A 21,336-nucleotide genomic window follows, 5' to 3' on the forward strand; every position below is an offset into this window, starting at 1 on the left:
TCCCAACCCATCTCATTCTGTATACATATATAATTTCTTTAATTACAAAATAATCATTTCTATATACATATATAATTTCTTTAATTACAAAATCATCATTTCTATTTCTGAAATTGTTTTCTGTATTGCCAATTATTTAGTGACTTTTGGCTTATTAAGCTCTGTAATATGTTGCTCTTCTTATGTTCCAATGGACTTGTTCGGCTGCAAAAATGTTATAAACAGTTTTAGCCTATTTTGCAATTATCTGTATTACTTGAATGTCAGAGTACAAGTAGAACACATTTTTGATGAAGAGAATTCATTTAACATTTTAGCCATAAACCTGGATCTTTGAAAAAGCATGAATCAGACAGTAGAATGTGTCACAATTATGTCACTCTTCATTTTGATTTTTAGTCCTTCTAAAAGTGATATTTTGTTGATTAAGGAATTAGACCGTTGGCATCAACGTGGTATATCTGACAGCACCCTTCCTTTATCATTGCAGTTATCAGGTTTTCTTGTCTTTGCTTTTATACATTTTTTGTTTAATTTTTGTGGGTACATAGGAGGTATGTATATTTATGGAGTAAATGAGATGTTTTTATACAGGCATGCAATGTGAAATAAGTACATCATGGAAAATGAGGTATCCATCCCCTTACGCCACTTATCCTTTGAATTACAAATAATCCAAGTATACTCTGTAAGTTATTTTAAAATGTATGGTTAAATTATTATTGACTATATTCACCCTATTGTGTTATCAAACAGTAGGCCTTATTCATTCTATTTTTTGGTACCCATCAACCATCCCTACCTCCCTTCCAACCCCCCACTACTATTCTCAGCCTCTGGTAACCAACCTTCCATTCTCTATGTCCATGAGTTCAATTGTTTTAGTTAACAGGTTCTTGTCGGAATTGAAATATTGGGAGATTGGTATGTACCTTTTAATTTTAATTTCCCATTTTAAAAATCTTTTATTGTTATAGAGGTTAGCAGGTGATGGGAGAAAAGATAAGTAAGTGAGTTCTACATATGCATACCCCCATTATTTGCATTATCTTTGTTTTGGAGTAGATACATGAAAGGAAAATAATTGCCATTGCATAATAGCAAGTCTTCATATCACAACCTGTTTGGTTATTTTTTTTTTACTACTATTCAACAAAAAGGAACATTTATTGAGCACGTACTTTGTGAGAAGTACTACATAATGTGTTCTAGGAGACCGAAAATAACTGAGATACAGACTATATCCCTCCAAAGAATGTATTGTCCAGTAGTTATATCATTTTTTAGTACACACTTTACCTTTGTTTTATTTTCCTGCAAAGCAGAGACCATAAGCCCTAACCAATCACTCATTTGGGTTCCTGTCAAGAAGTGGTATGGTTTCTGGAGGCCTTTGTGGCAATATCTTTTGCTCGAGAGGTCTTTTGGTTCTCTTCTCTCTTTTCACAGGGTGTACAGTTGACAAATTTTGCAAAGAATATCACAGATTCCTCTGTCTCTCAAATCAAGAGTCCTGGTTTTAGCTGCACAAGAAGCACATATTCTCTGTTCTAAAGAAAGCAATAACTCATTGTTCAGAATATTGTTTATTCTACTTCTGACTTTCTCTAGACTCATGGATCACACATAGGTTACATATAACTTTCCATTAATATCTTTGACCATGACAAACTATTTTAGATTTCTTTTTACCTTTGCAAATAGAGTCCATTTCCTCTGTCACATTTATAGGCCCTACAAAATCTATGATCACACTACTACGACTCTGACTCTGACTACTCCTATTACTACTACTACATACACACACATAAACACATACCCTGCACACTCATGCTATTCCTGAAAAGAGCATGAAGATATATAGTGGTAGAATGATGTTATCTGTGATGTCAAAATAAAAAATTGAGGACATCCCTATATATTCCTAGCCATCTTTAATTTATTATGAGTCTGTCATTTAGAAATTTATTCTAAATTCTCCTTGAACCTAATTGTACTTGTACTTTCAGCCAGTTCCATCAGTTGGTATATCAAACTCTGTGTGTCTACTACCTACAGTGGGAAGTATAAGTGTTCTGTTTAATTTTCATAACATTATTTCTAAGGAAATTCCTCTCTTCGGGATGTCTCAGATAATTTGGTGACCAACTTTGTGTTTTCTCATCCATCTGTATCTTGATATTGTGAACATGTACCTTACTCAGAGCTATACTTTCTTAGACTTGAGAGGTATGTCTTACTTTGCTTCTATCTCCCACTAGAGAGTTCAGCATGTAGTGGTGTACTAAAAGACCTGAATCAACATAGTCATTATCATTCTTCTTTTGTTGAGATGGAGTTTCAAAACCTTGTTGCCCAGGTTGGAGTGCAATGGCACGATCTTGGCTCACTGCAACCTCCGCCTCCCGATTCAAGCGATTCTTGTGCCTCAGCCTCCTGACTACCTGGGATTACAGGCGCCCACCTCCATACCCGGCTAATTTTTTGTATTTTTAGTAGAGATGGGGTTTCACCATGTTGGCCAGGCTGGTCTTGAACTCCTGACCTCAGGTGATCCACCCACCTCGGCCTCCCAAAGTGCTGGGATTACAGGCATCAGCCACTGCAACCGGCCTATCATCATTAATCCAATGGCCTGTTATAGTGGCTATCTATCATGTTTGGAAGCACCAAATAAAAAAAAATGGACTTTCTAAAATCTACTTAAATAGATCACAGTCCGATTAATAAGATTATTATAACGTGGCTGGCCAACTGGACCTTAGAGTATAATACTATTAGTCTATGTGAACTATTAAAGTACATTAATAATGTATAGGACCCATCCTTCTCACAGAAAGCTGCATAGACTAAGAAGTTAGAAAAAAAAAATCGTTAACTCACCCCTCCTCCAGTTACACACAGTTCAGCGTGGAGAGAGTGACTCCACTTGTTTAGGGGAAAGTAAGGGAAGAGAACAAGAGTCTCTGCTTGGTGATCCAGGGAAATAACCAAGACCACAAAAGCAATACCTCCACAAGTCTGCAAGAGCCACAGTATAACTGGGCTTTGGGTGCCCCCTAAAGCAGATATGACTATAGTTACAAAAATCTTGCATTGCAACACCCACATCCGTTAAATGCCTGGAAAGCTTTCTCAAGAAGGGTGGGCACAAACAAGCTAAGATTGCAAACACTAAAATAAATAACTCTTTAATATCCAGACACTGACTAACATCCACAAGTATCAAGAACCCCCAGAGGATAGGCACAGTGGCTCACACCTGTAATCCCAGCAATCTGGGAGGCCAAAGCAGGTGGACCACTTGAGGCCAGGTGTTCAAGACCAGACTGGCCAACAGGGTGAAACCCTGTCTCTGCTAAAAATACAAAACATTGCCCAGGTGTGGTGCCTCACGCCTGTAACCCCAGCACTTTGAGAGGCGGACAGATCATGAGGTCAGGAGTTCGAGACCAGCCTGGCCAGCATGGTGAAACCCCATCTGTACTAAAAATACAAACAAAAAAAAAAATTAACCAGGCATGGTGGCACGTGCCTTTAGTCCCAGCTACTTGGGAGGCTGAGGCAGGAGAATTGCTTGAACCTGGCAGGCGGAGGTTGCAGTGAGCCAAGATCACGCCATTGCACTCCAGCCTGGGTGACAGAGCAAGACTCCGTCTCAAAAAAAAAAAAAAAAAATTAGCTAGGTGTGGTGGCACGTGCCTATAGTCCCAGCTATGCGGGCAGCTGAGGCATGAGAATCACATGAACCTGGTAGGTAGAGGTTGCAGTGAACTGAGATCATGCCATTGTGCTCCAGCCAGGCCAACAGAGTGAGACTCTGTCTCACAAAACAAAACAAACAAACAAACAACAATAACAGCAACAACAAAAAACCACCAACACCACCCGGGAACACATAAACTCAACAAATGCACTAAATAAGGCACCAAAGACCAATCCAGGAGAGACATAGATAGAGACCTTTCAGACAGAGAATTCAAAATAACTGTTTTGAGGAAGCTCAACAAAATCCAAGATAACACAGAGAAGGAATGCAGAGTCCTATCAGATAAACATAACAAAGAGATTGAAGTAATTAAAAATAATAAAAAATATTCTGGAGCTGAAAAATGTAATTGACATACTGAAGAATGTATCACATTCTCTTAACAGCAGAACTGATCAAGCAGAAGAAAGATTTAGTGAGCTTGAAGACAGGCTATTCGAAAATAAATACTCAAAGGAGACAAAAGAAAAAGAATAAAAAACAATGAAGCATACCTGCAAGATGTAGAATATATCCTCAAAGGGTAAATCTAAGAGTTATTGGCCTTAAAGAGGAAAGAGAGAGGGATATTGGGGTAGAAAGTTTATTCAAAGATTTAATGACAGAGAACTTCCCAAACCTAGAAGAAGATATAAATATTCAATTACAAAAAGGTTATAGAACACCAGGTAGATTGAACCCAAAGAAGACACCTCAAGGCATTTATTAATCAAACTCCCAAATGTCAAGGATGAAGAAATGATCCTAAGAGCAGCAAGAGAAAAGAAATAACATGTAAAAGAGCTCCAATATGTTCTGGAATCAGATTCTCAGTGGAAACCTTACAGGCCAGGAGAGAGTGGTATGATATATTTCAAGTGCTAAAGAAAAAAAACTGTATCCTAGAATAGTATATCCAGTGCAAATGTCCTTCAAACATGAAGGATAAATACTTTCCCAGACAAACAAAAGCTGAGGGATTTCATCACCACCAGACCTATCCTACAATAAATGCTAAAGAGAGTTATTTAATCTGAAAGGAAAGGACATTAATAAGCAATAAAAAATCATCTGAGGGTACAAAACTCACTGTTAATAGTAAGTACCCAGAAAAACACAGAATATTACAACACTGGAATTGTGGTATGTTAACTACTCATATCTTGAGTAGGAAGATTAAAAGATGAAGAAATAAAAAAATAATAACCATAACAACTTTCCAAGACATAGTACAGTAAGATATAAATAGAAATTTTAAAAAGTGAAGAAGCAGGGGGACACAGTTAAAGTGTAGAGTTTTTAGTAGTTTTCATTTTGCATGTTTGTTTATGCAACCAGTGTTAAATTATTGTCAGTTTTAAATAACAGGGTGTAAGATATCATTTGCGAGACGCATGGTAACCTCAAATCAAAACAACATAAAACAGATATATAAAAAATAAAAAGCAAAAATTAAAACATATCACTGAAGAAAACTGCCTTCACTAAAAGGAAGACAGGAAGGAAGGAAAAAAGGAAGAGAAGACCACGAAACAATAAAAAGACAAATAACAAAATGGCAGGAGTAAATCCTTACTTATCAATAATAACATTGAATGTAAATGGACTAAACTCTCCAACCAAAAGATGTTCAGTGGTTGGATAGATTTAAAAAAAAACAAGATCCAGTGATATATTGCCTACAAGAAACACACTTTACCTATAAAAACACACAAAGACTAAAAATAAAGGGATGGAGAAAGATATTTCATGCCAATGGAAAACAAAAAAGAGCAGGAGTAGCTATGCTTATATCAGAAAAAATAGATTTCAAGCAAAAATTGTAAGAAGAGACAAGATCATTATATAATGATAAAGGAGTCAATTCAGCAAGGGGATATAACAATTATAAACATATATGAACCTAACAATGGAACTCCCAGATATGCAAAGCAAATATTACTAGAGATAAAGAGAGATACAGCCTAATGCAATAATATCTGGAGATTTCAACACATCACTGTCAGCCTTGGACAGGCCTTCCAGAGAGAAAATCAACAAAGAAACGTTGAATTTAATCTGTACTATAGACCAAATGAGTTTACTGGATATTTACAGAACATTTCATCCAATGGCTGCAGAATACAATTTATTATCTGCAGCACATAGACCATTCTCGAGGATAGACCATATGTTGAGCTAAAAAACAAGTCTTAAAACATTCAAAAAAGTTGAAATTAAATTAAACAAAATTTTACAATTCTGTGACCAAAAAAAAAAAAAGTTGAAATTATGTTCAGAATCTTCTCTGACCATAATGGGATAAAACTAGAAATCAATAACAAGAAGAATTTGGGGAACTATAAAAATACCTGGAGGCCGGTCTGAGAATCTCAAATATTGTAACTGTCTAATACTTATCAGTTTCTAATTTCTGTCAGCTGATTCACAGAGCAGCTTACTACTTTCAAAAGAGAAAGAGCTTGAAAGCCATTCTGCATTCTTTTTCTACTTCTCAGTTGACACTGGAGTTGCTGCAGAGGGTTCCCTTTAAAACTAGTTAAAAAGTATTCCATAAAATAAATGCAATATTTTTCATCTTTTATTTACTAAAGATATGGACTTACTTTCAAAGTCTATTTTCTTCTTTACTGCAAAGTAGATTTGGCAATCCTGAGCTAGATCCATTCCACTACAAACTTCAGATAAAATAGCAGCAAAAGAAATAGATTATTAAATCATTAGCCAGTTGTCTAATTACACTGTGAAATCTAAAGCATACCTCCTTTATTGTCACTCACAGAAACTTTCCCTATCTTAGCAAAATCTTCAATCAGTGTTTATCTCTCATTCCTTTTCTTCTATACTCTTCCTACTTTATCTTCCACCGAAGCCAGAATTTTCACTGCTCTCATGCTTTTTTTTTTTTTTCTGTACATCAGAAGCTCTTCCAGTGATACTTACAGAATGCTCATGCTTATGAGTGGGAATAGCAACTGAAAAGCTCTGTTAGCATGACATCTCTTTATGAGCTGATTTCCACATCTAAGACAGAACTCTCAGAATCTCCCTTTGTAAAATCTTAGATTTTTACACTGACCTTTATGTTATATGGCTTGCGTTTTGTGTACCCGATCTCTTATTGGATGTGTGACTAATGTTAGTGTCATCAACTGATACAAGGAAAGATGCCCAGAATAAGCAAGTTAGCCATGGTAGTGCTTTTGAAAAATATACACACATTATTTGAAACTCCTCCCCTCAAGAGGCGGAGACTAGTTCCTCTCTCTTAGAGTATGGGCTGACCTTAATGCACTTCTAACAAATAGAGTAAAGCAAAGGCAGGTGTGTGTCACCTTGGTGATTCGATCATAAAAGGTACTGTGTCTTCCTCCTCACTGGCTCTCTCTCAGGTCGTTCGCGCTGAGGGAAATTTACAGCCATGTCATGAGGACATTTAGGTATCCTATGGAGAGGCCTACCATGGTGAGAAACTGAGGCTTCCTGCTAACAGCCATGTAAGTGAGCCATCTTGAAGTGGATCCTGAAGACCTAGTCAAGACTTCAACCTCCTAGGAGATACTGAACAGAACCAGCTAAGCCATACACAAATATCTGACAAGCAGAAACTGTGAAATAATAAATGTTGATTATTTTAAGTCGCTAAGTTTTAGGGTAATTTGTTACATAGAAATAGGTAACAGGATAATTCATAGGTTTTAACAATTAGCCTATCACATCTCTCAAAAATGGTAAAGGAGATTTTCTATATGATACTTACCTATACAGTTGACCCTTAAAACAACATGTGTTTGAACTCTGTTGGTTCACTTACATGTGGGTCTTTTTCCACAAATATATCAGAAAATTTTTGGAGAGTTGTGACAATTTGTAAAAACTAGGAGATGAATTGCTTAACCTAGAAATATCAAAACAATAAGAAAAAGTTATGTAATGAATGCATAAAATATATGTACATCCTAGTCTACTTTATCATTTACACAATTATAATATACAAAAGTATATTATGAAAAGTTAAAATTAAAGACCCTGTATCAAAAAAGTTTAAATGTATCAAAACTTATACAAACACAGATCATACATGGTGCCATTCCCAGTTGAGAGAAATGTAAAGAAATGTAAATATGCAGTATCAAATTATAACTGCATAAAATTAACTGTAGTCCGTACTATACTACTATAATAATTTTGTAGCTACCTCCTGTTGTTATTGCAGTGAGCTCAGGTATTGCGAGTATCCACTTAAAATGCTGTGTGCTGCTAATCATCTTCATGTGAGCAATTCCTCTCGCCCATAAATTGAATATCACAGAAAAAAAGTGACCTCTGGTGTTATTCATGTAGTTTTCATTGATTTTAGTGCAATACCATAAGCTTTGGATAATACCATGAGAACCCATATGAATTGCCACAAGTGATGCTGGAAGTGTCCCCAAGAAGCAGAGAAAAGTCTTGACATGACAGGAAAAAGCTGAATTGCTTGTTATGTACCATAGATTGAGGTCTGCAGCTGCAGTTGCCTGCCATTTCAAGGTAAAAGAATCCAGCTTGAAGATTATTGTAAAAAAAAAAAGAGAGAAAAGAAAATTTGTGAAGCCATTGCTGCAGTTACCAAAAATGTTGCACTTTTTGAAAAATGCCTTTTTATTTAGTATTGAAAATGCAGCTTTTAGGTAAGTGCAGGATTGCTATAAGAAAGGCATACCTATAAACTCTAACATGATTTAAGCAAAAGTCAAGTCAATATATGATAACTTAAAACAAAAGGAAGCATACAAAGTTGAAGAATTTAATGCCAACAAAGGATGGTTTGGTAATTTTAGAAAGAGGTTTGGCTTTAAAAATGTCAAGATAACAGGAGAAGCAGCTTTTGACAACCAGAGGCAGCATAAGTTTCCAGATGCCATTAAGAAAATCATTGAGGAGAAAGGATATCTTCCTGAACAGGTTTTTAATGCAAATGAAAGTGCCATATTCTAGGGAAAAATGCCACAAAGAACATTTGTTGGTAAGGAAGAGAAGCAAGCACCAGGATTAAAGGCAGGAAGAGATAGGCAAATTCTACTTTTTTGTGTAAATGCAGTCAGGTTTATGATAGGATTGCTCCTATTTATAAAGCTGGTAACCCCTGAACCTTTAAAGGAAAAGATAAACACCAGTTGCCAGTCTGTTGATTGTGCAACAAGAAGGCCTGGACAATCAATGAGAACCCTTTTCCTGGATTGGTTCCATCGATGCTGAAGTCAAGAAGCACATTGTCAGTAAGAGACTGCCTTTTAAAGTTCTTTTGATATTGGACAATGCCCCTGACTACCCAGATGCCCCTGTGAGTTCAACACCACAGGCATCATAGTGGTCTACTTTCCCCAAAACAGAATGTCTCTAATCTAGCCTCTGGATCAGAGGGCCATAACAGCCTTTAAGGCTCATTACATACAATACTCTGTGGAAAAGATTGTCAATGCTATGGAAGAAAACCTCCTCAATAAAGAGAGCATCAGGGAAATCTGGAAGGATCACACCATTAAAGATGCTGTCTTTGTTATAGAAAAAGCCATGAAAACAATCAAGCCCAAAACAATAAACTCCTGCTGGAGAAAACTGTGTCCAGATATTGTGCATAACTTCACAGGATTTGTGAGAGAACCAATCAAGGAAATGATGAACAAGATTTCTCTTTCTTATGATTTTCTTAATAACATTTTTTCTCTAGCTTAAATTATCAGAATACAGTATATAATGCATGTAGCATATAAAATATGTGCTAACTGATTAAGTATGCTACTGATAAGGGACCAGGCAACAGTAGGCTATTAGAAGTAAGTTTTAGGTGAGTCAAAATTATATGTGGATTTCTACCTGCGTGTGGGCGGGGGATTAGCGGCCCTAACCCCTGCATTGTTCAAGGGCCAACTGTAGTTGATAAATAATCAGTCAAGCCAGCAAGCATAGTGGATTTTCATACTTTCATCCTTGTCTTGAATAGTTATAGCCCAAGGAGCTCAGCCTTACATAAAAGGAAATTTTATGAGCCTTTATTTTATGCGTGTGTGTGTGTGTGTGTGTGTGTGTGTGTGTGTGTGTGTGTGTGTATAATTTAAGCCACCTCAACAAAGCATCATGTTGTACTGTTTTTCCTCCTATCATTTGGGAGAACAAAAAGACAATCTACAAGAGAAAACCTGTTACCTTTTTATGGATGGAATTTTAAAACACTTGATCTTCTGAAAACTATATTCACCATAATATTATTTAACATTACTTATTTTTCTGAAAAAGACAAATAACAAGATGTTTTCTTTCATTTTGACAGATTAGAAGAGATTAAATTTCACTTTAAATTGTTTACTGAGTGACTGAAATAAAATATTAATTCACTAGCTGAGTATGTGTTTATTGAACTGGATTTTTTTTTGTCCTTTTAATAGTTTTTTAAAATGGGTTTTTTTGCTGTTTTGAGCAAACATGAAGTACAAAATACAGAAATTTTTACTTCCCCCAACTCAAAAACTAATAAAAAACCCACTTAGCTTTATAATCTATTGCGGGATCTGGCCAGCAGCCCACAATGCGACGGGGCTCTCTCTTTGTTCCCAGGTGGATCGGCAGGTCGAGAAATAATAGACACACACAAGATAGTGAAAGCTGGGTCTAGGGGGTCACTGCCTTCTGGTCCCACAGTGCCAACAATGCACTGGATATACCAGCATTTATTATTAAGTTTAGTGAGGGCGGGGGTAGGTTAGTGAGGGATTTAGTGTCATTTGATTATGAGGTAAGATGGTCACATGGGGATGAAGTAATTCTTTAATATAACATCTGTATGCAGAAGTACAGTATACAGAGAAAGGAATTTACAATAGAGTGTGTGCATCAGTAATTTCTAACAGAGCCGTAAAACAGAAACACAGTCTTTCCATAACCTATGATTAGCAAGATATTAATCAGCAGTAACAGTTGCAGCAAAAGCTGGTTACAAACAATCCATAGAAACAGGACGTGAAGCTAGACAACCGGTTAAACCAGAAATTCTCAGAAGGCAACATGCCTTAACCCTAAAGAGGCCTAGAAGAGCCGTGGCAAGATGAGGGCATTTATAGCCCTATCTTACCCATATGGACAGGCGCCCCTCATGAGTCCATTTATAGGCTCTCCACAAGGGTCGCATTCCATTCCCAGAGCTATGAACATCTGCTTTTCTGGGATAGGAATCTTGGTGATGTGAAACCTCCCTGACTGCACGTCCATTCATAGGCTCTCTGCAGGGGGAAGCACATCATGTGCTGTTGGCTCATTCTGGCAGTCCAACCTGGCATTATCTTTACACAATCCTGCGTGCAACTTTGTATTTACAATAATCAGGAGCATTTCATCTTTTATTCCATAGCAATAGTTTCGGGGGGTCTCCCTAAATCTCCCCATTTTCTCTGATTTAAATGAACCATAGCAATCATAGCTTGGTGCTGATCATGACTGGATTGAAGAATATTTTTTTCCGCTTTTACATATGAACAATAAACCAATAGCACAAATTATACACAGAACAAAATTAATGGTAGTGAATCCTCCCAAAGATTTTACCCATTGAATGGGGTTGAGGTTAGATAACCCCTCAGAGATACCGTCTAAAACTTCAGCACTGGGTAAAGCAGTTAAGTGTCCTTGAGAGGCCTCAAAAATCTGTTGTTTTAGCTTGCTTATGTCTAAACTTAAATTGTCTTCACTTCTTTGTAAATAGCGTTTTACCGATTCCCAATTGTGAATAGACTCATTATATTGAAACAGTTATAGAAAAATCGGAAGTATTCCAATCACATTACATTTATAATCTATGTTCTAAACTCATAATTCTATCTCCCATCCATATAAGTTTGTCTTAGATCATTAATTTGATTGGCCAATTTTTGATCAATACCTGACTGAGAATTCCACATCCAAGTAGAATTTTTTTGCCATTTATCCACAAAATGAACAGTTTGAATAGATTGATGTAATGCAACTCCAGCAGTAGCAGCAGTCGCAGTAACAGCAATCAAGCCATTATTACTGCAGTTAATATAAAAATAAATCATTTACTCCTTTTAAGAATTTTCTGTAGAATATTATTAATAACATGGATAGAAGGGGAAGATTCCCAAGGCCTGTGTAAGGCTACGGGGAGCCAAATACCTTCTCTGGCTCTGACTATTAAAATGCTATGATATTGATTAAAGGATGAGTCAATACAAGTATACAAGTGACAGTTAACACAGGTAATTATGTTGGTTTTTGAACTAACATGCATCTTTCATACTAATAACATATATGGTGGTTTAACACAACTTTTAAGTGGTATAGTTTTGTTGGACTCCATATAGATAGTATACATATTTTGGGATGGTACTCTTTTTTGTGAATGTGGGGTGGGGGGAATAGGTTGTGTGAGAGGTGGTGGGTGGACATTAGCAATGAGGGTGTATAAGTCCTTATAATCTTTACTGTCCCATCTTTGAATTGGCCTTTTGACAATTGCCATAGTGATATTTTTGGCTGTATGGAAATAGTAGTGTAAATCAATCTGTTGACTTAGTTTTCAAGGTGACAAGGTGGATTTACTTATAACACTTTCTCCAGCCCAAACTCTCATACCAGTCATAGCTATGGTTAATCTCCATAATTCTGAATGTTCAGGTCCTAAGTGGGGAACAACGAGCCTTGGCTTTGGAGGGGCAACCCCTGCCCCTTTCCATTTAAGAGGAAAAAAGGAGTTAAATCTACAATATAATAGGGGAGGGTTGTCACTACTTTTTTGATAAGTAATATCATAGAGAAAATGTTGACAGTCTCTGTGACCTTGAGGGCAATCATTAGTAATATGACCTTTGGGAGCCCAATCAACAATGGTGTAGTGAGAAGAATTAAATAATACAGTTCCTTCTGAACTAACACAGTCCTTCCATATTAATTTGCCAGCATTTGAAGACAAGTTGAGAGGACACGCAGGTCCTAAAGGCTTATATTGGGATGTGTGAATATAATCAGTGATTCCTGTTTTGATCTGCCTTAGAGGTTTTAATGAGAACCCTGATACCAAGTGTCCTAAAGGAGGGACAGAGTGACCAGACGGTAGTGTGACCGCCCGTGTTTGAATATCTAGTAAGAGACATCCATTAGTGGGTCCCAGGCACAAAGGTGGATACCTAAAACCTAAAGTGATATTGAAAGGAGTTCCTTCTTCTGATGGTTGGCCAGGACAAGGATCATCTACAGAACCAGGTACCCAAATACTATCATTAACATAGACCTCGAAAGGAGCATCCATCCATGTCATGGCTCGAATAAGAGGAGGAAATGGAATGTAGGCCCAATATGTGTAGTATTTAACAGCCTGTGGACTGACAGAGGGTAGAAGGATCTCATTTTAAAATTATCTAACATTATTTTAATAGCAAGCTACAGCTCACAATTAGTTGATCTCTTTGTGATCTTTACCGTGTTTTCAACAATATTTAAATAAAAATAAGATTACTTATTTTTGTGAATTATGTGGATTCCAAAATAAGTTAGAATAAAAAGCAGGGTGGGTGTTTCTTAACCTTGTACAAAAAAGCAATAAAAGATTTCCCATGTTGATTATTTCTCATTCAGTACGCTTTCTGGGATTCATTGGTTCAAGTTTTCTCCGTCTTCTGCACATGTGCTTAATGTCCCCAAAGAATGTGAAAGGGGTAAACATTTTATATTAAGTATGTATAGAAAATCCTGGCTCGTCCCACCCACAATTTCACCTTGGTACCCCATAGCCAAATACCTGAGACTTCATTTCTTAGAAGATAAACTCAAGCATCACATTGTCCTGGTCTTGCTGCATTCTTCTCTTCTTTTTCCACCCAAAGCAATTTTTCTAATTAATTTTTAAATTTTGAGATGACCATTTAACAATCACATGCAGGTGTAATAAATAATTCAGAAAGATCCCATATACTCTTTACCCAGTTTTCCCCAGTGGTAAACTCTTCTGGAACTATAGCACAATCCGACAACCAAAATACTAACATTGATACAGTATCATAACACAGAACAGTTCTATCCTGACAGAAATCCTTCATGTTGCACTTTTATAGTAACACCCATTTCCCTCCCACCACTATCCCCTATTTAACTCCTGGCAACCGCTAAACTTCTCTACATTTCTGTAATTATGTTATTTTGAGAATGTTGCATTTGTTTATTTTTCTAAAACTTTTACAGTGCTACATTTTACATTTAAGTCCTCAGTCCATTTTGAATTATTTTTATTATATAACTTGTGAGACTTAGTTCACGGTTCATTATTTTTTGCCTATGGATGTCCAGTTTTTCTAGCACCATTTGTTGAAAAGCCTGTCTTTCCTCCATTGAAGTGCTTGAAGTACTTTTACATTTTTGTAAAAAATCAGCTGGGAATATTTATGTGGCTCTATTTCTGGGTTTCCTGTTCATATATATAAATAAATAAATATATATATGTATCTCCATCAGACCACACAGTCTTGATGACTATAGCTATATAATAAATCTTGAAATCAAATGGACTGATTTTTCCTACTTTTTTTTTGCAATATTGTTTTAGCTATTCTAAGTTCTTTGACTTTTCACATAGATTTAGTGTAATCTTGTCTATTATCTTTTTTTTTTTTTTTTTTTTTTTTTTTTTTTTGAGACAGAGTCTTGCTCTGTCGCCCAGGCTGGAGTTCAGTGGCACGATCTCGGCTCACTGCAAGCTCTGCCTCCCGGGTTCATGCCATTCTCCTGCCTCAACCTCCTGGTAGCTGGGACTACAGGAGCCCGCCACCACGCCTGGCTAACTTTTTGTATTTTCAGTAGAGACGGGGTTTCACAGTGTTAGCCAGGATGGTCTCGATCTCCTGATCTCGTGATCCCCCCGCCTCGGCCTCACAAAGTGCTGGGATTACAGGCGTGAGCCACCGCGCCCGGCCAATCCTGTCTATATCTAAAAAAAAAAAAAAAATCTAACTGGAATGTTGATAGTAATGCATTAAACCTTTATAACAATTTGGGGTAAATTGACATCTGTACTATGATGAGTCATCCAATTCACGAACACACTGTGTCTCTCTATTTATTTAGATCCTTTATGATTCATTTATTCAGTGTTCCATATTTTTGACATACAAGTCCAGCACATGTTTTGTTAGATTTACACCTAAGTACTTTATTTTTTCAATGATTGTAAATGACACTATATTTAAAATATTCTTTGGGGTGTGTGTGTGTATATATATATGGTATATATACACCATATATATACATAATATATAATATGTAATATTTATTTATTATTTATTTATTTTGAGAGAGAGTTTCACTCTTTCACCCAGGCTGGAGTGCAACTGTGCGATTTCGGCTCACTGCAACCTCTGCCTCCCAGGTTCAAGCGATTCTCCTGCCTCAGCCTCCCGAGTAGCTGGGATTACAGGCACCCACCACCACGCCCTAATTTTTGTATTTTTAGTAGAGATGGTGTTTCGCCATGTGGGCCAAGGTGGTCTCAAACTCCTGACCTCAGGTGATCCACCGGCCTTGGCCTCCCAAAGGGCTAGGATTAAAGGCATGAGCCACCACGTCTGGCTGGTTTTTATATTTTTAATTGGTGTCTATGAATTGATTGCTTAGTTTATAGAAATACAATTGATTCTTGTATGCTTATATTATATCCTGAAACATGGCTAAACTCTCTTATTAGTTCTAGGAGTTGTTTTTTATTTTTTTATAGATTCCCTAGGATTTTCAACATAGACGTTATGTCATCTGGAAATAGAGGCAGTTTTATTTCTTTCTTTCCAATTTGCATGTCTTTTATTTTATTGTTTTGCTTTATTGCACTGGCTAGAACTTCCAGCAACATATTGACTAAGAGCAGTGATTTTCAGCTGTTGATAAGGGGTCATTTGGCTCTGTCTGCTTTCAAAAATTTGTCTTTCTGTTTAGTTTCTAGAAGTTTAAATATAATGTGTCTTGCTATGGATTTCTTTATGTTTACCCTGTTAGAGGTGCACCCAACTTTTTAAATCTATAGGTTTATATTTATGCCATATATGGGACATTTTTAGGCATTATTTATTTGAGTACCAACATCATTTCCTTTTCTCCCCAGGACTCCGATGGCTTGAATGTGAAACCTTTTGTTATAGTCACACAGGTCCTAGACTATCTATTCATTTTTTTTTCTAGTCTATTTTCTCTCTACTGTCCAGAATGAGTAATTACTATTCTATTTTCAATTCAGTGGTTTATTTCATCTTTCCCCTCCATTCTGTTTTTGAGCCCATCTATTGAGCTTTCTATTTCAATTATTGTACTTTTTAATTCCGGAATTTTCATTTCATTCTTTATATTTCTAATTCTTTGCTGGGACTTTCTATTACTATACTGAGGCTTCCTATTTTTAAACTTGATTCATGTATCTTCATAATTGTTTGCTGAAGTATTTTATTATGACTGTTTAAATAATTGCCACATAATTTTAACATCTCTGTCATCTTGGTGTTGGTATCCATTATCTTTGTTCATTTTTTTTTGAGATTTTCCTATTTTTTATATAACTACTAGCTTCCAATTTAAACCTAGACGTTTTGTACTATGTTCTTATTTAAATCTTCTATTTTAGCTGTCTTTCTCTAATACTGCTCCATCAGGGAAAATAGGGAAATTAGCTCATTGTTGCTAGGTGAAGGTAGAAGCCCAGGTTCCCCACTCAGCTTCCACTGACAGCCAAAGTGAGAGTCTCCTAACTACTACTACATAGGTGAGAGTTCCAGGTTCTTCCATGGTCTCTACTGATACCTTGGTGGAGGTGGCTTTATTATTACTTGGCAATTGTGAAAGGCCTCCTCTGACAGAACCCCTGTAGGGGGTAGAGGGATGTCTCATTATAGCTGAGTCGGGGTAGAAGTCCAGACTTCTCACATGGTGTCTCACATAGATACTGCAAAGGGGCAAGAGGAGTGTGATTCTCATTAACAACAAGCAGGGATTAAAGTCTTAGCTTTCTATTTGGCAATCTCTGATACCATCCCAATGGCGTGCTACACAACTTGTTACAGCATCCTAAGAGTGAATTTCTAGGCTCTCCAATTATCCTTTGCTGGCATGGGCAGGGGTGGTACCATATTTTTTTCTGTGATATTTGGTTGGACTATAATAATTATTATCCAAAGGCTTTCTATCTTTCTAGGCTTCCCCTTTTTTAGTCTTTTAGATAGGAAGAGCACATCTTTGTTGGGCTTTTTATGTCTGCGACTGTTGCCATTTCTGGGTTTCTGGCTTGTTTAGTAACAAGTCTGGTGTATATGAGACACAAAGAAGACCCAGGGACCTAACCACTGTGTCATTCCTTGTGTCCTGTAGTCCTTAGCCTGTCTGCCATCTTCTCCCTGTTTTTCAGCATCATCTTATGTTTGCTTTATACATAATATCCAGACAGCTTAGTTGTACCTCGTGGGAAAAATAGGAGAAATTATAGCAACTCTATCTTCCCAGAAGCATAAGGCTTTATTTTTATTTTTAGTTTTAGTTCTGGGGTACATATGCAGTATGTGAAGGTTTGTAACATAGGTAAACGTGTGCCATGATGGTTTGCTGGACCTATCAACCCATCATCTAGGTATTAAGCCCAGCATGCATTAGCTATTTTTCCTAATACTCTCCCTACCCCCATCCCACCCACTGACAGGCCCCAGTGTGTTGTTCCCCTCCCTGTGTCCATGTGTTCTCATTGTTCTGCTGCTACTTATAAATGAGAACATTTGGTGTTTGGTTTTCTGTTCCTGCATTAGTTTGCTGAGGATTATGGCTTCCAGCTTCATCCATGTCCCTGCAAAGGACATGATCTCATTCCTTTTTATGGCTGCATAGTATTCCATGGTATATATATACCACAATTTCTTTATCCAGTCTACCATTGATGGACATTTGGGTTGATTTCGTGTCTTTGTTATTGTGAATAGTGCTGCAATGAACATACACATGCACGTATCTTTGTAATATAATCATTTATATTTCTTTGGGTATCTACCCAGTAATGAGATTGCTGGGCCAAATGGTACTTCTGGTTCTAGATCTTTGAGGAATTGCCACACCATCTTCCACAAAGGTTGAACTAATTTACATTCCCACCAACAGTGTAAAAGTGTTCCTCTTTCTCTGCAACCTCGCCAGTATCTGTTGTTTCTTGACTTTTTAATAATGGCTGTTCCGACTGGTATGAGATGGTATCTCATTGTGGTTTTGATTTGTATTTCTCTAATGATCAGTGATGTTGATCTTTTTTTCATATGTTTGTTGGCTGTATGAATGTCTTCTTTTGAGAAGTGTCTGTTCATGTTTTTTGCCTGCTTTTTAATGGGGTTGTTTGTTTTTGCCTCATAAATTTGTTTAATTTCCTTGTAGATTCTGGATATTAGACCTTTGTCAAATTGATAAATTGAAAAAATTTTCTCCCACTCTGTAGGTTCCCTGTTCATTCTAATGATAGTTTCTTTTTCTGTGCAGAGCTCATTAGTTTAATTAGATCCCATTTATCAATTTTTGCTTTTATTGTAATCGCTTATGGTTATTTCATCATGACATCTTTGCCCATACCTATGTCCTGAATGTTATTGTGTAGATTTTCTTCTAGGGTTTTTATAGTTTTGGGTTTTACATTTAAGCCTTTAAGCCATCTTGAGTTAATTTTTTAATAAGGTATGAGGAAGGGGTCCAGTCTCAATTTTGAACAAATGGATAGCCAGTTCTCCCAGCACCATTTATTAAATGAGGGATTATTTCTCCATTGCTTCTTTTGGTGAAATTTGTCAAAGATCAGATGGTTGTAGATGCGCAGTCTTATTTCTGAGTTCTCTTCTGTTCCATTGGTCTGTGTCTGTTTTTGCACCATTACCATGCTGTTTTGGTTATTGTAGCCTTATGGTATAGTTTAAAGTCTGGTAGCGTGATGCCTCCAGCATTGTTCTTTTTGCTTAGGATTGTCATGGCTATATGGGCTCTTTTTGGTTCCATAAAAAAATTAAAATAGTTTTTTTCTAATTCTGTGAAGAATGTCAATGGTAGTTTAATGGGAATAGCATTGAATCTATAAATTACTTTGGGCAATATGGTCATTTTCATGATATTGGTTCTTCCTATCCATGAGCATGGAATATTTTTTCATTTGTTTGTGTCCTCTCTGGTTTCCTTGAGCAGTGGTTTCTAGTTCTCCTTGAAAAGGAACTTCACTTCCCTTGTTAGCTGTATTCCTAGGTATTTTATTCTCTTTGTAGCAATTGCAAATGGGGGTTCATTCATGATTTGGCTCTCTGCTTGCCTGTTGTTGGTGTATAGGAGTGCTTGTGACTTCTGCACATTGACTTTGTATCCTGAGACTTTGCTGAAGTTGCTTATCGGCTTAAGAAGCTTTGGGGCTGAGACGATGGGGTTTTCTAGATATAGGATCATGTCATCTGCAAACAAGGACATTTTGATTTCCTCCCTTCATATTTGAATACCCTTTATTTATTTCTCCTGCCTGGTTGCCCTGGCCAGAACTTACAATACTATGTTGAATAGGAGTGGTGAGAAAGGGCATCTTTGTCTTGTGCTGGTTTTCAAGAGGAATGCTTCCAGCTTTTGCCCATTCAATATGATATTGGCTGTGGGTTTGTCATAAATGGCTCTTACGATTTTGAAATATGTTCCTTCAATACCTAGTTTACTGAGAGTTTTTGACATGAAGGGATGTTGGATTTTATTGAAGGCCTTTTCTGCATCTATTGAGATAATCATGTGGTTTTTGTCTTTAGATCTATTTATGTGATGAATTACGTTTATTGATTTGCATATGTTGAACAAGCCTTGCATCCTGGGAATGAAGCCAATTTGATCGTGGTGGATAAGTTTCATGATGCGCTGCTGGATTCGGTTTGCCATATTTTATTGAGAATTTTTGCATCAATGTTCATCAGGGATATTGGCCTGAAGTTTTCTTTATTTGTTGTATCTCTGCCAGGTTTTGGTATCAGGATGATGCTGGCCTCATAGAATGAGTTAGGGAGGAGTCCCTCCTTTTCAATTATTTGGAGTAGTTTCAGAAGAAATGGTATCAGCTCCTCTTTATATTTATGGTAGAATTCAGCTGTAAATCCAACTGGTCTTGGGCTTTCTTTGGTTGGTAAGCTATTTATGATTGCTTTAATTTTGGAACTTATTATTGGTCTATTGAGGGATTCAACCTATTCCTGGTTCAGTCTTGGGAGGGTGTATGTGTCCAGGAATTTCTCTGTTTTCTTTAGATTTTCTACTTTATTTGCATGGATCTGTTTGTAGTATTATCTGATGGTTGTTTATATTTCTGTGGGTCAGTGGTGATATCCACTTTTTCATTTTTTATTGTGTCTGTTTGATTCTTCTCTGTTTTCTTCTTTATTAGTCTAGCTAAAAATATGGAACACTTCATGAATTTGCGTGATATCCTTGTGCAGGGGCCATGCTAATCTTCTCTGTATTGTACCAATTTTAGTATATGTGCTGTCGAAGTGAGCACAGCATAAGGCTTCTAAAACAATTTTTAAAAATAAAAATTGTATCCACCTGGGTACCTCTTCCACTGGTAGAAAGTAATGAGCTCATTTAATATCACTGAAACATCACAGGCCAGACTAGAGCTCATTCACAGTAGCTTCCATCTCATCATAGTTTGATGCAGTCTGTTGGTAATGATAAATATTTTTCTAGACACAATTTCTCCATGATTGGTTAGCTGGAAGGCAGGAGAGCTTTTCAGTCTCCCTAGGTGGACTGAGCTGATTATGAAGAGACCACAGAAAACTTATCTTTTCCTTGATGGCATCAGACTCAATAGAATCCACTTAGGGACTATACACAGGAAAGCAAGATGGGGCTAACTAAAGTAATGCAGGAAAAAGGTATTCTCTTGTATCTGATGATCCCCCTTTGGCAAAAGGGAATCTCCGTCACTTGAACATCTATGTCTCTAAAGGAACCTGCTAAAGGTTACTGCTACAAATATTGGGAAGTTGGTTTTCCTATTAGATTTAGCTTGATACCACATTGCATGGGCTGCTTCCCAAGGCACAAAAGTGTTAGATAAATGTCTTCTTCAATAATTACATAGTAACAACTGAATGTGTAACTACATGACACCTTGTCAAAACTCAATAATAATTACATAGTATTTTTGTTTTCCTCAGCTAGTGCTATTATATCAGAGAAACAGTTATACTAAATGATAATGCTTTAGTGATGACGTATTTATTTACTAAATGATCAGGTATGACATGAAATTTCTTCTTAAATTATATTTAACAAGATACATAGTAATTTCATCATTTTCTGCTGCTTGCTATGTGAAGTAAACCTCCAATTTTTTAAAGTCTCCAGTGTCTCTTGTGGTTGTTATTATTCTTGTTTTTGTTTATTACAAGTGTTTATTAACACTTGTGTTACATTTAAAAGACATGTTACTTTTTCATTGGATAATGTAAATAATTTAGTATAGTTTTGTCTTCCTGTTTCCAGCTCTGTGTGTTGAAGATATTTTAAAGTTGATAACT

At 36.6% G+C, this 21,336-nt stretch overlaps 1 protein-coding gene and 1 non-coding gene across 4 annotated transcripts in view; one reads left to right on the forward strand and one right to left on the reverse strand.

Moving 5' to 3' along the window:
• IL1RAPL2 (interleukin 1 receptor accessory protein like 2) overlaps positions 1-21,336 on the forward strand; it is a 1,231,199-nt gene that overhangs the window by 1,118,027 nt on the left and 91,836 nt on the right. The window lies entirely within an intron of this gene.
• Positions 20,200-20,306, reverse strand: LOC112131083 (U6 spliceosomal RNA). The gene has a single exon (XR_002913231.1). It is a non-coding gene; the product is annotated as a U6 spliceosomal RNA (small nuclear RNA).

The sequence above is a fragment of the Pongo abelii genome, chromosome X (genome assembly GCF_028885655.2).
Source record: "Pongo abelii isolate AG06213 chromosome X, NHGRI_mPonAbe1-v2.0_pri, whole genome shotgun sequence".
Taxonomy (NCBI): domain Eukaryota; kingdom Metazoa; phylum Chordata; class Mammalia; order Primates; family Hominidae; genus Pongo; species Pongo abelii.